A 14,732-nucleotide genomic window follows, 5' to 3' on the forward strand; every position below is an offset into this window, starting at 1 on the left:
AATCAACGCGTACCCAGTAAGTATCTAGACTAACCCCAGAGAAGTAGTGACGAGGGGTCAACATCGACACTTACTAAAGGTCCAATAAAGCAATATAATAAAACTTAAGCAGATATATAGCATACGACAACAATAAGATAAATCTGCAGGGTTCATAGTCTGCCAATTATTTCTTTTAAAGTATAAATTTCTCGTTCTTGTAACCTGCCGTAACAACTCAGAAATTATCATGTGCCAATATCAAATAAATAAGGAACACCGTATAATATGTCGGGCATCAGTAGAAAGATTAACTCATGAACATTCGGACTACTAGCGATATAACACACGATTCTGCCGAGGTCGTTCAGCCCGATCCAGAATAATGTGTCCACTACCAAGGGTCGAGCGGCAGAAACCATATGTGCATCTATATACTGCCGACACGTTCGGCCCGCTCCACAAGAAAAGGAAGGAAGTTACTGAATTATGAGACACGTGTTTACAATACAGCACAGGGGAATAAAATGAATATAATCTTTACCATTTCTCAAATAACTTGCCCAAAATTCAAAGTGTTAAGGCTTGGCCTATTATACATATGTTTATTTCTAATTCAAATTTAGTTATAACTTTAATTAGTTAAGCCAGCAGGATGAGTTCAAATAATTCAAATATCACATGATAAGATCCTAAGTCTACCCAGACATAACATGCTTTAGCTACGTACGAACTCTCGTCATATTGTGCGTACGTAGCACCCACAACTAGTTGCACATAACAATAATTATCACCTAGGGGGTAGTTTCCCCCTCACAGAGTTAGACATGAGATTTACCTCGCTCCAAAGTTCCATGACCGGCTCTAAGGCCTCTCAGCACCTCAAACCAATGTCCGTCGCTCCATTCTAGTCATACAATATGCAAACCAATCAAAATACACTCTAATACCCATCATTAATCAATTTAAACAATTCCCAACTCCGCCCGAAAAGTCGATAAAATCAACCATCCAGCCCACGTGCCCGGATCCCAACAATTCTTGATGATAAACCTTACCCATAACACTACGAACTTAAATATATAATTTATTCTCGATTCCATGTCCAATTTCGTGGTCAAAACCAAAAAATACCAAATTCTAAGTTTTCTACCAAAAATCCCAAATTTGTACTAATTTCCATGCTCTAATCCACATATAAACCATGTATTTAACTTTTAATAGGTGGGAATCACTTACCTTATGTTGCTTGATGAAGATCTCCCCTTGAAGCTCTCAAAAAATGCCCCAACCAAGTGAAAATGGAAGAAAATGGGCCAAATCCCGTTTTTATAAAACTTCACTGCCCAGACGACTATTCGCATCTGCGAAAACATTAGCCGCTTCTCCGGCTCAGAGCCCGCTTCTGCGGCTCAAAGCCCACTTCTGTGGTTCCCTTCAGGCCCTTCAACTCCGCATCTACGGCCCTTCCAGCATTTCTGTGCCTTTGCTACTGCGATGCTTTATCCACAGGTGCGGTCCTGCTTCTGCGGAACTCAACCGCATCTGCGGTCCCACCCTTCCCCAGCCATTCCGCTTCTGCTCAAGGACGCCGCATCTGCACCATCGCAGATGCAAAAATAGTCTTGCACCTACACCACTGCCTTGCTCTCCCAGAACCACTTATGCGACCCTCTTGGCCGCTTCTGCGGTTCCGCACCTGCAGCCAAAACCTCGCAGGTGCAGTTACAACAGATGTACTGCCACCAGCAAATTTCATAAGGCGAAATACAATCCGTTATCCATCTGAAATCCATCCGAAGCCCTCGGGACCTTAACCAAATATATTAACACGTCCCAAAATACAATACGAACTTAGTCGAGCCTTCAAATCGTATCAAACAATGCTAAAACTACGAATCGCACCCCAATTCAAGCTTAATGAGCTTTAGAACTTCAAAATTCTACATTCGACGCCGAAACCTATCAAATCAACTCCGATTGACCTCAAATTTTGCACACAAGTCATAATTGACATTACAGACCTACTTCCACTTCCAGAATCAAAATCTGACCCCGATATCAAAAAGTTCACTACCGGTCAAATTTTCCTAAAAAATCATCCAATTTTCAACTTTCGCCAATTGACACTGAAATGACCTACCGACCTCCAAATCAATATCCGGACACGCTCCTAAAATCAAAATCACCATACGAACCTATTGGAACCTTCAAATTCTGATTCCAACATCGTTTACTCAAAAGTCCAATCTTAGCCAATTCTTCCAACTTAAAGCTTCCGAAATTAGAATTTTCTTTCCAAATCCATCCCGAACTTCCCGAAATTCAATTCCGACCACACGTACAAGTCATAATACCTGATGTGAAGCTGCTCAAGGCATCAAACTACCAAACAACGTGCTATAGCTCAAAACAACTGGTCGGGTCATTACACTATAGGAGCCATCCAGTTCACTCAGCACTTCCAGCTTCTAGTAGTGCTCCGGCTATTCCGAGATCTTAGGTTGCACACTTTGCTTAGACATATTCTAGTGCACCTCCTACACGAGGTGCCTTCAATGGTCAGTCCAGTCGACCAGGCCCGAGCCAGTCCCAGGAGCCACGCCCACCGAGAGCTTGCTTTCAGTGTGGTGATACCAGTCATATGGTTAGAGACTGCCCCAGACTCAGGAAGGGTGCACCTAGGGGTAGGGGATGGGTGGGTAGAGGTTGCCCTAGAGAGGGAGGCCAGGCCAGATTTTATGCTTTTCTAGGTAGGACAGAGGGAGTCGCTTCAGACGTAGTCATTACAGGTATGGTTCCGATTTGCCATAAAGATGCATCAGTCTTATCTGATTCGGGATCCACTTATTCATACGTGTCATCTTACTTTGCCCCGTATTTGGATACATCTCATGATTCTTTGAGTTCTCCTATTTATGTGTCCACGCTTGTGGGAGATTCTATTATTGTGGACCATGTGTATCAGTCGTGTTTAGTTGTTATTGGTGGTTTTGAGATCAGAGTTGATCTATTGTTACTTAGTATGGTAGACTTTGATTTTATCTTGGGCATGGACTAGTTGTCGCCCTATTATGCTATTTTAGATTGTCATGCCAAGACTGTGACATTGGCTATACCAGGTTTGTCACAGTTAGAGTGGAGGGGTGTATTGGATTATGTTCCTAACACAGTTGTGTCATTTCTAAAGGCTCAGCGGATGGTGGAGAAGGGTGTGATGCTTATCTAGCCTTTGTATCACTACTACAAAAAAGGCCTTTGGCGGCAATACAAAATGGCTTTAGCGGCAATAACAATAGCCGCTATATCGTTTACCGGCCATTAGTGTTTTGCCGCTGATGCCGGGGTCGGCAAAGCCTTTAGCGGCATTTCTAGCAAAAGCTAGTAAAAGGTATAGTTTATTGCCGCTAAAAATTATTATCTTTAACGGCAATTGTTGGCGGCCATTATAATGGCTACTAAATCCAATCGCAAATGGCTAACTATACATCTTTAGCATCTATATTTATAGCCGCTAAATTCAAATTAATTGCCGCTAAAAGTTCACATCTCTAACGGTAATTACTTGCGGCAATTATAATGGCTATTAAATTCAATCCAAACGGCTAATTATACTTATTTAGCATCCATTTTTATAGCCGCTAAATTCAAAATAATTGCCGGTAAAAGTTCACATCTTTAACGGAAATTATTTTGTGGCAATTAAAATGACCATAGTATCCCTTCTTAAAACATCTTAGTTTGCCTTTTACCGTCCATTTTAATGGCTAATATGTTTAACTAAATGACCGCTGAAAGTCAATATCTTTAACGGCAATTGTTTTACATCAATTATAACGGCTGCAATATCCCTTGTGAAAACATCTTAATTTACTCTTTTATCGTCCATTTTTATAGCTGGTATATCAAACTAAATTAGTGCTAAAAGTCACAAGAGATAATAGCAATAATTTAGACACAATTAATAATAGTTATTATATTTGTATAGAATATAACCCAAATAATAAAATTTATTAATATTAATTCAAAAAAACATAATTTATCTCATTAAATCTTAACAAACAAAAGGAAGTACTAATCAAAAATATTAATATCACAGTAACTTAAAACATAAAAATATATTGTTTGGACTAAATAGCTAATGTCATCATATTACTAATCCAGACGAATGATGGTCTTCAAATGATTTCTGCAACTTTTCATCATTTTAAAATCTTCCAACCACTAAATTATGGAACATCAGACTGTATGACCTTAAATTATGAAATAACTGTATTAAAGGATAAAGTATAATATGAAAAAACATCTTGAAGATTCCATCACCTTGGATTCTGTGATGACCCGATAGGTCATCTTATGTTTTAGAACCTAATTCGGCGCTTTGAAGCCTTAAATACCTCATTTTAGCCTTCCTTGATTTGCGTGCGCAGTCTGGGTATTTTTCCGAAAAGCTTTTATGTTAAAAAGTGAGAAAAATATGAAAATTTTGCCTTAAAATCCACTTGAGTTGACTTCGGTCAATGTTTTGAGCAAACGGATCCGGATTCATATTTTGACGGTCCCGGAGGATCCGTATCATGATTTGGGACTTGGGCGTATGCCCAGAATTGAATTCGGAAGTCCCTAGCTCGAGTTATCGCACTTTGTTGAAATTTGAAAGTTAAAGGCTTAATGATTTTGAAATGTTTGACTTTTTGGATATCGGGTCCGTATTTTGGTTCTGGAACCCGGTATAGGTCCAATACTATATTTATGACTTGTATGTCAAATTTGGTGAGAAACGGAGTTAGTTTGACATGATTCGGACGTCCGGTTGTGAAAATAGAAGTTTCAAAGTTTTCTTGAAAATTTCATTTGATTTGGTGTTCAATTCGTTGTTCTAGGTGTTATTTTGGTAATTTGATCACGCGAGCAAGTTTGTATGATGATTTTAGACTTGTATGCATGTTTGGTTTGGATCCCCGAGGGCTCGGGTGAGTTTCAGATAGGCTACGGAGTGGTTTGGACTTAGAAAACTCAGCTGGTTCTGTAATTTCTGGTAACTGGTGTCTGATCTCACAATTGCGAGATCAGTGTTCGCATTTGCGAACAATCCCCAATCCTGACAGGCTCGCATTTGCGAGAAAATTCGTCGCATTTTCAAAGAGTACCTGGGTTAGCATGAGTTCGCTTTTGCGATCAAGTGGTCGCAATTGCGGGGAGGCCAGAGTTAGCATTTACGAAGTGGGGTTGGGGCAGACTTGGTCGCATTTGCGATCAATTTGGTCGCAAATGCGGAAGATCAATGTTCGCATTTGCGAATAAGTCATCGCAAATGCGATGAAAGCAGAGATATGAAGGTCTTCGCATTTTTGATTGTTTCTTCGCATTTGCGGGGTTCGCATTTGCGAACCCCAGGTCGCAAATGCGACATCTGCAACTGATCAAAATGGGACTTAGACGGGATTTTGGTTTATTCTCTCAAAATTTCAAAACAAGAAACCCTAGAGGCGATTTTTCAAAGAACCTTTCATCCCCAAATCATTGGTAAGTGATTCTAAACTAGTTTCTTTCAATCTTTCACTACATTTCCTAATATTTCAACCAAAAATCTTGTGTTTTCATGGTGGAAATTAGGGGTTTTGGGTAGAATTAGGAATTTTTGTAAAATGGGGATTTAGACCTCAAATTGAGGTCGGATTCCAAAATAAATTACATAACCGGGCTCGTGAGTGAATGGGTGTTCATAATTTGTGATTTTTACTCGATTCTGAGATGTGGGCCCGGGGAGGTTTTTTGGGGCGATTTTCTAATTTTTTACTTTATCTTTGATTTCATTAATTAGATTAATTTCTTATAGTTGTATTTATGGTAAGTAATTGATTTTGGCTAGATTTGGGCCATTCGGAGTCGGATATTCTTGGAAAAGGCATTGTTACCGATTGATTGAGCTTGGTTCGAGGTAAGTGGCTTGCCTAACCTTGTGTGGGGGAAATTCCCTTAGGATTTGGTACTATTGTGATATGTGAGCGCCGTCTACGTGAGGTGACGAGTACGTACACGGGCTATTTGTTGTAAAACCCGATTTATTTTACTGAGTAGCAACCTATTTTTCCTTTAATTTGAGTTATACCGTTTAAATGAGTATTAGTCTATTTTCATTCTTAATTGAGCTATTCCAATATGTGTAATTATCCTGTTTAGTCTAATATCGCATGTCTACATTCTTTAACTGCTTATTTGAACTTTGTGAAGCATGCCTAGTTGATTTTCTGCTTTCCCTTGTTCTTTATCAGTATAACTGTAGAAATCATGCTGTTAACTTTTGTATTATCGATTTTAGCTGTGTGTTTTCTTTTGAGACTACGAGGCGGTTCCTCGGGAGTTGTCCCTGCACATTTACTTTTGAGACTACGAGGCGGTACCACGGGAGTTCTCCCTACATATTTACTTTTGAGACTACGAGACGGTACCTCGGGAGTTCTCCCTGTATATTTACTTTTGGGACTACGAGGCGGTACCTCGGGAGTTCTCCCGGTATATTTATTTTGGGACTACGAGACGGTATCTCGGGTGATCCCCTGCTGTTTACCCCTGTGTGTTGTACTGTTGTCTCGTTGTGTTTCCTTTTGTTAAATTCTAGTCTCTCATTATACTGTATATTCTCATGTCTTATTTATTATTTACCAGTGGGCCTGACCTGACCTCGTCACTACTTGACCGAGGTTAGGCTTGGCACTTACTGGGTACCGTTGTGGTGTGCTCATTCTACTCTTCTGCACATATTTTGTGTGCAGATCCAGGTGCTTCTTATCAGCCCTGCTATTAGCTGAGAGTGCTTGCTGCTGTACGGAGACTTCAAGGTACACATGCCGTGTCCGCAGACCTCGGAGTCCCCCTTATTCTCTCCTATGTCATTTACCTTCCGTACTCCTTTTATTAGACTCTGGTGTATAGAGATACTAGTTTCCCTTCTATAGCTTGAGACTTATGATGTTCCGGGTTTTGAGAATACTGTGTATTACTAGAGTGTTGGTTATTGTACATTCCAAGCGGCATTGTTACCAGTTATTTAGTTATCTGTTGTAGTTAGTTGTTAAGTTTTACTTCCATTTTGTCATTTCCGCATTTTGTTAGGCTTACCTAGTCATAGAGACTAGGTGCCATCATGACGTCTTACGGAGGGAGAATTGGGTCGTGACAAGTTGGTATCAGAGCTCTAGGTTCATAGGTGTCGTGAGTTACAAGACGGTTTATTAGAGTCTCGCGGATCGGTACGGAGACGTCTGTACTTATCTTCGGGAGGCTATGGAACTGTTAGGAAAATTTCACTACTCTGATTCCTTGTCGTGCGAAAATTGTTGACTATTTTTTTTCTTCTAAACTCATGTATTCTATTCTCTCACAGATGGTGAGGACACATACAGGCGGATCTGATGACCAGGCACCCGCGCCACCTGCTAGAGTCGCAAGAGGCCAGGGCCAGGGTAGAGGCCGAGGACGTCCACGTGGTGCAGCCAGAGCACCCGCACGAGCTGCCACAGATGAGCCCCCAGTAGCTCCAACTGGAGGGCAGACACCTGAGATACCTGTTGTTGCACCAGCCCTCCAGGAGACTCTAGCCCTATTTCTAATCATGTTCAGCACCTTAGCTCAGGCTGGATTAATTCCACTTGCTCCTACCACATCTTAGGTCGGGGGAGGAGCATAGACTCCCGTCGCCGGTGCTCTAGAGCAGCGGGTTCAGGCCGACCAGGTTTCAGTGATTATACCAATGCAGCCGGTAGCTCCAGCTCAGCTCGAGGTTAGGGCAGCAGTTTCTAAGGTGGAGCAGCTCAGAATTGAGAGGTACAAGAAGTACCACCTTCCTACCTTCAGTGGATTGGCGTTAGAGGATACCCAGGATTTTCTGGAGGAGTGTCACCGTATTCTTCGTACGATGGGTATAGCGGAGTCTAGTGGGGTTTCTTTTACTACATTCCAGCTTAGAGTTGTAGCCTATCAGTGGTGGCATACTTATGAGTTGGTTAGTCCGGCCGAGGCAGCTTCACTTACATGGACTCAGTTCTCGGACATGTTTTTGAGAGAGTATGTCCCTTAGAGTCTCAGGGATGCATGGCGCACGGAGTTTGAGCAGCTGCGTCAGGGTGCTATGACTGTGTCAGAGTATGGAGTTTGCTTCAGTAATTTTTCCCGACATGCACTAGCCTTGGTTGCCACAATTCGAGAGAGGGTTCGTCGGTTTATTGAGGGACTCCACCCCAGTATCTGGCTTAGCATGGCCCGGGAGTTAGAGATGGATATTTTTTACCAGCAGGTTATAAGTATTGCTAGGAGATTGGAGGGTATGCTTGCTTGGGAGAGAGAGGAGAGGGAGGCCAAGAGGTCTCGAGAGTCTGGCACTTATAGTGGTACTCGTGCCCCAGCTGCAGTTTGTCATGGTAGGGGTTATGTGAGTCACCCCGTTCATTCAGCTCTTCCAATCGCCAGTGGTATTCTGGCCCCTTCTAGGCCCCATGAGCCTTATTATGCACCGCCAATGTCTAGTGTTCCTCTTGCACAGGGTGCTTTTAGCGGTTAGTCCAGCAGACCTGGCCCGAGCCAGTCACAATAGCCACGCTCTCCGAGAGCTTGTTTTGAGTTTGGCGATACCCTCCGTATGGTGAGGGATTGCCCCAGACTTAGAAGGGGGCGCACCTCTACAGACTTCTCAGCCACCGCGTGCTCCACTAGGTTCTCAGGCTATGATTATAGCACCAGCTACTGTCCCACCTGCTCAGCCAGCTCGAGGTGGAAGTTGGGGAGGTAGAGGTCGCCCTAGAGGGGGAGGCCAGGCCAGATATTATGCTCTTCCTGCTCGTACATAGGCAGATGCTTCTGACTCTATCATTACAGGTATTGTTCCGGTCTGTCATAGAGATGCATCGGATTTATTTGACCCAGGCTCCACTTATTCCTATGTGTCCTCTTATTTTGCCCCGTATTTAGGCGTATCTCGTGATTCCTTGAGTTCCCTTGTTTATGTGTCTACTGTTATGGGAGATTCTCTTGTTGTGGACCGCGTGTATTGGTCGTTGCTCTTAATGGTTTTGAGACCAGAGCCGATTTATTACTGCTCAGTATGATAGACTTTAATGTTATCTTGGTCATGGACTGGTTGTTGCCCCATTATGTTATTCTTGATTGTCACGGTAAGACCATGATGCTAGCTATGCCAGGATTACCGCAATTAGATTGGAGAGGTACCTTAGAGTATACTCCCAGTAGAGTTATTTCATTTCTTAAAGATCAATGAATGGTTGAGAAGGGATGTGACACATATCTAGCATATGTGAGAGATGTTAGTATTGACACCCCTACAGTTGAGTCAGTTCCAGTAGTGAGGGACTTTCCGAATGTTTTTCCAGCTGATCTTCCGGGCATGCCGCCCGACAGAGATATTTATTTTGGCATTGATTTGTTGCTGGGCACTCAGCCCATCTCTATTCCTCCATGTCGTATGGCTCCTCTCGAGTTGACGGAGTTGAAGGAGCAGTTACATGAGTTGCTTGATAAGGGCTTCATTCGGCCCAGTGTGTCACCTTGGGGTGCTCCTGTCTTATTTGTGAAGAAGAATGATGGTTCTATTCAGATGTGTATTGATTACATCCAGTTAAACAAAGTCACAATGAAGAACAGGTATCCATTGCCTCGTATTGATGACCTATTTGATCATTTATAGGGTGCCAGAGTGTTTTCCAAGATTGACTTACGTTCAGGCTATTATCAGTTAAAGATTTGGGAGCCAGATATCCTGAAGACTGCTTTCAGGACTCGGTATGGTCACTACGAGTTTCTTGTGATGTCATTTGGGCTGACCAACGCCCCAACAGCATTTATGCACTTCATGCACAGTGTGTTCCGACCCTATCTTGACTCATTCATCATTGTGTTTATTGACGATATTCTGGTGTACTCCCGAATTCGGGAGGATCATGAGCAGCACCAGATGACTGTGCTTCAGACCTTGAGAGAAAAGAAGTTATATGCAAAATTTTCAAAGTGTGAGTTTTGGCTAGACTCAGTGGCATTCTTGGGTCATGTAGTATCGAGTGATGGGATCCAGGTGGATCCGAAGAAGATTGAAGAAGTGCAGAATTGGCCCAGACCGTCCTCAGCTACGAAGATCCGGAGTTTTCTTGGTTTGGCGGGGTATTACCATCGATTTGTAGAGGATTTATCATTTATTACAGCACCTATGACAAGGCTAACCCAGAAGGGTGCTCCGTTAAGTGGATAGAGGAATGTGAGGAGAGCTTTCAGAAGCTCAAGATGGCTTTGACTACATCCCTAATATTGGTATTGCCTATAGGTTCGGGGTCTTATACTGTATATTGTGATGCATCGGGGATTGGTCTCGGCGCGGTGTTGATACAGGACGGTAGAGTGATTGCCTACGCATCCAGATAGGTGAAGGTACATGAGAAGAACTATCCTGTCCATGACCTTGAGTTAGCATCTATTGTTCATGCCTTGAAGATTTGGCGGCACTATTTGTACGGTGTCCCTTGTGAGATTTACACCAATCATCGGAGTTTGCAGCATCTGTTCAAACAGAAGGATCTTAACTTGCTTCAGTGGAGGTGGTTGGAGCTGCTTTAAGATTATGATATCACCATTTTGTACCATCCCGGAAAGGCCAATGTGGTGGCCGATGCCTTGAGTTTGGGGAGCTTAGCACATCTACCAATAGCAGAGAGGCCAGTGGCGTTGCATATTCAGGCCTTAGCCAGCCAGTTTGTGAGATTGGATATTTTTGAGCTGAGTCAAGAATTGGCTTGTGTGGTCTCTCGGTCTTCTCTTTATGATTGTATCAGGGAGCATCAGTATGATGACCCCTATCTGCTTATCCTTAAGGAAACGGTCCAGCACGGTGACGCTAAGGAGGTCACCATTAGGGATGATGGTGCATTAAGGATTCAGGGCAGGCTATGTGTGCCCAATGTAGATGGTTTGCATGAGTTGATTCTCCAGGAGGCTCACAGTTCACGGTATTCCATTCATCCGGGTGCTGCGAAGATGTATCAAGACTTGAGGCTGCATTACTGGTGGAGGAGAATGAAGAAGGACGTAGTTGAGTATGTAGCTTCGTGTCTAAATTGCCAGCAGGTGAAGTATGAGCATCAGCGGCCAGGTGGATTGCTTCAGAAGTTAGAGATTCCGGAGTTGAAATGGGAATGGATCACTATGGATTTCATTGTTGGGCTTCCACGAACTCAGCGGAAGTTTGATGCAGTTTGGGTAATTATAGATAGGCTGAACAAGTCAACTCATTTCATTCCTGTGATGACTACCTATTCTTCCGAGCAGCTGGCTCGAGTTTATATCCGCGAGATCTTCAGGCTTTATGGCGTATAGGTATCCATCATCTCTGATCGGGGTACGCAGTTTACATCACGATTCTGGAGGTCCGTACAGCATGAGTTGGGTACTCGAGTTGAGCTGAGCAAAGTATTTCACCCTCAGATGGACGAGCAGTCTGAGTGCACCATTCAGTTATTAGAGGATATGCTCCGTGCGTGTGTGATAGATTTTGGAGGTTCTTGGGATCAGTTCTTGCAACTTACGGAGTTTGCCTGCGACAACAGTTATCAGTCGAGCATCCAGATGGCACCGTATGAGGCTCTGTATGGTAGGCGGTGTCAGCCTCCAGTGGGTTAGTTCGAGCCGGGCGAGGCTAGATTATTGGGTACAGACTAGGTTTAGGATGCTTTGGAAAAGGTTAAGGTGATTCAGGATCGACTTCGCACAGCCCATGTTTTTTTTTTTATGTCCGTTCGAGGATGAACGGTTGTTTTAGAGGTGGAGAATGTGATAATCCGATAGGTCATCTTATGTTTTAGAAACTACTTGTGTTAAATACCTCATTTATCCTTCCTCGATTTGCATGCATAGTCCGGATGTTTTTCTGGAAATCTTTTATGTTAAAAACTGAGAAATATATGAACTTTTTGCCTTAAAATCCACTAGAGTTGACTTTGGTCAACGTTTTGAGTAAACGGACCCAGATTTGTGTTTTGACGGTCCCGGTGGGACCGTATCGTGATTTAGGAGTTGGGCGTATGCCCGGAATCGAATTCGGAAGTCCCTAACTCGAATTATCGCACTTTGTTGAAATTTGAAAGTTAAAGGCTTAATGATTTTGAAATGTTTGACCAATGTTTGACTTTTTGGATATCGGGTCCGTATTTTGGTTCTGGACCCGGTATAGGTCCAATATATTTATGACTTGTTTGTCATATTTGGTGAGAAACGGAGTTGGTTTGACGTGATTTGGACGCCCGGTTGAGAAAATAGAAGTTTCAAAGTTTTCTTGAAAACTTTATTTGATTTGGTGTTCAATTCGTAGTTCTAGGTGTTATTTTGGCAATTTGATCGCACGAGCAAGTTCGTATGATGATTTTAGACTTGTGTGCATGTTTGGTTTGGAGCTCCGAGGGCTCGGGTGAGTTTCGGATAGGCTACAGAGTGGTTTGGACTTAGAAAACTCAGCCGGTTCTGCAAATTGTGGTAACTGGTGTCTGATCTCGCAATTGCGAGATCAGTGTTCGCATTTGTGAACAATCCCCAATCCTGATAGGCTCGCATTTGCGAGAAAATTCTTTGCATTTGCGAAGAGTACCTGGGTCATCATGAGTTCGCAATTGCGGGGTGGCCAGAGTTCGCATTTGCGAACAATACTTCACATTTGTGAAGTGGGGCTGGGGCAGGCTTGGTTGCATTTGCGATCAATTTGGTCGCAAATGCTGAAGATCAATGTTCGCGTTTGCGAACAAGTCATCGCAAATGCGATGAAAGCAGGGATGTGAAGGTCTTCGCATTTGCGATTGATGCTTCGCATTTGCGAACCCCAGGTCGCAAATGCGACATCTACAACTGATCAAAATGGGACTTAGACGGGATTTTGGTTCATTCTCTCAAATTTTCAAAACAAGAAACACTAGAGGCAATTTTTCAAATAACCGTTCTTCTCCAAATCAATGGTAAGTGATTCTAAACTAGTTTCTTTCAATCTTTCACTACATTTCCTTAGATTTCAACCAAAAATCTTGTGTTTTCATGGTGGAAATTGGGGGTTTTGGGTAGAATTAGGGATTTCTTTAAAATGGGGATTTAGACCTCAAATTGAGGTCGGATTCAAAAATAAATTACATAATCGGGCTTGTGAGTGAATCAGTGTTAATATTTTGTGACTTTTACTTGATTCCGAGACGTGGGCCCGGGGAGGCTTTTTGAGGTGATTTTCTAATTTCTTGCTTTAGCTTTGATTTTATTAATTAGATTAATTTCTTATAGTTGTATTTATGGTAAGTAATTGATTTTGGCAGGATTTGGACCATTCAGAGTCGGATATTCGTGGAAAAGTCATTGTTACCGATTGATTGAGCTTGGTTCGAGGTAAGTGGCTCGCCTAACCTTGTTTGGGGGAAATCCCCTTAGGATTTGGTACTTTTTGTGATATGTGAGCTCTATATACGTGAGGTGACGAGTACGTACACGGGCTATTTTTTGTAAAACCCAATTTATTTTACTGAGTAGCAACATGTTTTTCCTTTAATTTGAGTTATACCGTTTAAATGATTTTTAGTCTGTTTTCATTCTTAATTGAGCTATTCCAATATGTGTAGTTATCCGGTTTAGTCTAATATCGCATGTCTACGTGCTTTAACTGCTTATTTGAACTCTGTGAAGCATGCCTAGTTGATTTTCTACTTTCCATTGTTCTCTATCAGTATAACTGTAGAAATCTTATTGTTAACTATTGTATTATCGATTTGAGCTGTGTGTTTACTTTTGAGACTACGAGGCGGTTCCTCAGGAGTTCTCCATGCACATTTAATTTTAAGATTACGAGGTGGTTTCTCAGGAGTTCTCCCTGCATATTTACTTTTGAGACTACGAGGTGGTACCTTGGGAGTATTCCCTACATATTTACTTTTGAGACTACGAGGCAGTACCTCGGAATTTCTCCTGTTATATTTATTTTGGGACTACGAGACGGTATCTCGGGAGATCCCCTGTTGTTTACCCCTGTGTGTTGTACTGTTGTCTTGCTGTGTTTCCTTTTGTTAAATTCTAGTCTCTCATTATACTATATATTCTCCTATCTTATTTATTATTTACTAGTGGGCCTGACCTGGCCTCGTCACTACTTGACCGAGGTTAGACTTGGTACTTACTGGGTACCGTTGTGGTATACTAATGCTACTCTTCTGCACATGTTTTGTGTGCAGATACAGGTGCTTCTTATCAGCCCCGCTATTAGCTGAGAGTGCTTCCTGATGTACGGAGACTTCAAGGTACATCTGCCGCGTCCGCAGACCTCGGGGTCCACCCTCTATTCTCTCCTATATCATTTACCTTCTGTACTCCTTTTATTAGGCTCTGGTGTATAGAGATACTAGTTTCTCTTCTATAGCTTGTGACTTATGATGTTCCGGGTTTTGAGAATACTGTGTATTACTAGAGTGTTGGTTATTGTACATGCCAAGCGGCATTGTTACGAGTTATTTAGTTATTTGTTGCAGTTAGTTGTTATATTTTACTTCTATTTTGTTATTTCCGTATTTTGTTAGGCTTACCTAGTCGTAGAGACTAGGTGCCATCACGACGTCTTACAGAGGGAGAATTGGGTCGTGACAGATTCCATTATACAAAAAAAACCAAAGAAAGCTCTGTAGAGATCAGCCATTGTTCTTATCTGATAAAAAACCTTAGTACAAAGGTCTAGAAAG

General features: G+C 42.3%; 1 protein-coding gene across 1 annotated transcript in view; it reads right to left on the reverse strand.

Moving 5' to 3' along the window:
* Positions 1–4,047: 4,047 nt before the first annotated feature.
* The window catches only part of LOC108947784 (uncharacterized), a 28,136-nt gene continuing 17,451 nt past the window's right edge, over positions 4,048–14,732 (reverse strand). The window contains exon 9 of the mRNA XM_070176214.1: positions 4,048–4,232. The gene's annotated coding sequence lies outside the window, so the exon portion shown is untranslated. The remainder of the gene's footprint in view (positions 4,233–14,732) is intronic.

This window comes from Nicotiana tomentosiformis, chromosome 5, assembly GCF_000390325.3.
Source record: "Nicotiana tomentosiformis chromosome 5, ASM39032v3, whole genome shotgun sequence".
NCBI classification, from domain to species: domain Eukaryota; kingdom Viridiplantae; phylum Streptophyta; class Magnoliopsida; order Solanales; family Solanaceae; genus Nicotiana; species Nicotiana tomentosiformis.